Source organism: Dama dama, chromosome 12, assembly GCF_033118175.1.
Source record: "Dama dama isolate Ldn47 chromosome 12, ASM3311817v1, whole genome shotgun sequence".
NCBI lineage: Eukaryota > Metazoa > Chordata > Mammalia > Artiodactyla > Cervidae > Dama > Dama dama.
The window spans coordinates 96,571,745-96,575,341 of record NC_083692.1 but is presented as its reverse complement, the minus strand read 5'-3'; positions in this window follow the sequence as shown (position 1 = coordinate 96,575,341).

Here is a 3,597-nt window from a genome sequence, read left to right as displayed (position 1 = left end):
GTGCTTGGAGGCCGAGTGGGTCCACCTGCGTGACGTCAGGACCACCTGCTCTCCACGTAGAACCTGGTAGAACCCAACATCGACAGGCCTCAGAACACACACGCTGCTAAATTCTAGAAACACCCACCACCTTTAAGTATCCGCCGAGAAATTGCGGTTAGAGCAGGTCTCCCTGCACTTAAGAACCCCGGTTCCAGCTGCCCAGCCTCTTTCACTGTGTTGCCTTGGTTATTCCTTAGATGGTCTGTCCTTTCTTCGATTTGTTAAAAAGCTGTGTGTCATTTTAGCTTTTTCAGTTGTCTTCAGCTGAGTCCTTGTAATAAATCAGATAATTTTGTTTTTTAAAAGAAATATATAAAACAACAGGTACCTTCTAACTTTTAGAACCAAGTATTATCACAAGTATCCTTATAAAGCTATATAATCTACAAACCCATTCATTTATATAGATGCAGGTATTTTAGAAGTATCAATCCTAGGGTCAATTAATATGGCTATTATGTAAACAAAAAGGGAGACTGCTATTAACAAAATCTTCTTCTGGAAAAGGAAAAAAATAAGGCTCAAATGTCTAAAATAAATCAAGTAGACCTCACTTTAGAAAGACATAACTGGGAAGTTAAGTAATTTTTCAGCGATAGACCATAACAACTTTTATTCATATTTTTGGCAATGTCAAATATCTTATACCATTCCATTCCTTGACTTAGAACAAAATACATTCAAATTATTTTACTGGGGCTTTGTTTTTAAGTCCCTCAGTCATGTCTGACTCTGCAACCCTGTGGACTGTAGCCCACCAGGCTACTCTGTTCATAGGATTCTCCAGGCAAGAAGACTGGAGTGAGTGTCATTCCATTCTCCAGGGGATCTTCCTGACCCAGGGATTGAACCCAGGTCTGCATTGCAGGCACATTCTTTACCATCTGAGCCACCAGGAAAATTATCTTTTCCTCATATTTTTGGCGATGTCAACTACTTTATACCACTCCACTTCTTGACTTACACCAAAATATAATGATTGATAAGCACACAAATTCTTTTAGTGGGACTAAATTAAATCCTTTAATGTAAACATATGTCTGAAGTGTATTTCTTTTTAAAGTTTAAATTTTCAATTTTTTTAAAGGCATGGAACCGTATTTTTATTTTTTAAATCAGACATATTAAGAAACTAAATTGAGATAAGTATTTAAAAACTGAATTAATTTTAGGAAAAAATATTATTTAAAAGAGCCTTATAATAGAATGTAAGATGACATGGCACACAGAAACCAGTAACTTCACAGTTCTCCCACAATCCCAATATTACTCAACAAAGAATTTTCTGACAAAGTGCAGAGATGGAGGGAAAAAAGGATATAATAACTTTTCTTTGGCTCAGATCCTTAAAAATATGCTTATCCTTATAAGTTTGGTAAGACTTCCTCATAAGTGTCTCTGGCTGTAGTAGAGAACGACCATGTGACCAAGGGTAAAGAGTACTAACTCTGAAGAGTCCTGTCACAATGATGACAAAGACATATCCACATCTGTTACGGGTAAATTCAAATTTTCAATAATATATTCAAAATATAACAAATTCAAATTTTCAAGAGGAAAGCCCATACAACTGAAGATTATAATTTATGCCTGGAGTTTACAAAGTATGCATTTTCTGGATCTATGACAACTTCTTACATGGGGGAACTTACACATACGGAAAAGATAATGACTACTTAAAACTTGAATTTAGTTAAAAAACAAGAGGTAAAAGCAGTCCCTCTCCCATTCATCTCACAACAAAAATCTTACTGTATCTTTACTTTCTGTGGTTACAAATGGAAAAAAAAATTAGAAAAATCATCCCTGTTTTTCACACAGAAGTATAATAATAAGTGCTATCTCATGAGTTCTAACTATACATTACCAGTGGGTCTTTTTGAGACAGGAGTTCACTAAGATAATATCAATCAAGTATTGAGTTAATAATAATACACTAGTATTTGGTGCAAATTTAATTTTATTAAACCTTACAATGAATATCATTTTCCATTGTGTGACAATTTATTGGCTGGCACCAGAATACAGTACTTTTTTGAAAAACACACAATGGGAATTGACAAAAGGGTAGGGGAACTAGTTGTTTAGTGATATGGGGTGGGGGGAACCATGACAACAATTTTACTTTCCTTAGTATCTAACTCTAAAATGGTTAAAGATCCAAGCAGTAAAACTGCTGTTACAATGCACAAGAATATGGTTATTATTTCATCCAGGCCCCACAATTCTGGGAAAATTACAAGGATTATTATACCTGTAAAATTCAACCTAAGGTTTCTGCTGAGCTATATGATTTTAAAAAGCTACTTTTTCAAATATAACCTAAACAGTTTTCCCAAGTCACAGTAGATAGGGGTCTTGAAAACATTATACCTTAAGGTAGTCACTTTACAAATGAGCAATCACTTAACTGCAAAATCATCCTGGGCACCAAATTACCTTTTGGTGATGTAGGCTTATGTCCCTGTCCAATTAATGGGAAGAAAAGGACTATTTTTAAAATCTATAATCCACTTGTCTTTATAAAGTAGACTGGTATCTAATCTGAGTAAAATTACCATTTCTTTTCTTTTACAGAAACGATCAAGAGTGGAACATCTAAAATTCATCAGGCCTTAACTGAGAACTTCCATGGAAATATAATCAATTTATACATTAGCTCCAGTCAACATTACCATGCTACAGTGTACAGTAGAGAATACAATTAGCTCATTAAGTATTAAGTTACTCATCTGAGGGTTTAAAAAATAACACAAATGTTAAGTTTTTAAAAAATTCAGCCTCATAATTTTGAGATTACTTTCTGACAAAGGCCTTAAACAGTGTCTGAGGTCACATTTATGAAACAACTTCCTTTAAAATAAAATGGATAATTTTGACCTTTTAAACTAACTGATTTTTGAAGAGCTCCTAACAGCATTTGGGGAGATGGCAAACAGAACTGTATCCTAATTGAAATAATGCATTTCAGTTATCAAAACTGAGGAATAATTCTAAGTTATCTATAGTCAGTGGTGGGAAAATGCTATGTAAAGAAATCCTTGTTTTATACTCAAGTTGCACAATTCAAATTCACCTATAAAGTAGTGTGAGATGTGCCTTACTATAAGAGCATGTAAAGTCCTCCTACCCCATCCCCAAAAAGACTAATAAGTCACTTAAAATCCAATTGCTCACCTTTCATCCGTAAACTATTGAGATTAACTAATGCAAATTTACTATACTTACAAAGTTTTCACTTTTTTTAAAAAAGTAGTTTATGCATATATAATTCTTATACCACAGGGTTAGAGGCAAATGACTTCAAAAATTGACGTCTGATATTTCTAGAATATTTCTCTAAATCACAAAGTCATAACATATGGTGGCAGTTCAAATATTTCATCAAATTTGCCCACAGTAAACATGATATGCAAATCTCCTCATCAAAAGTTTGAAGAGTAACCATGCATATCCAAACCACTTTTTTCATTGGTGAAATGAAATGTACAACCTAGTAAAATGAGTAAGGGTATCTCTTTTAAAAAATTAAACTTCAATTTTTTAACCAGAAAG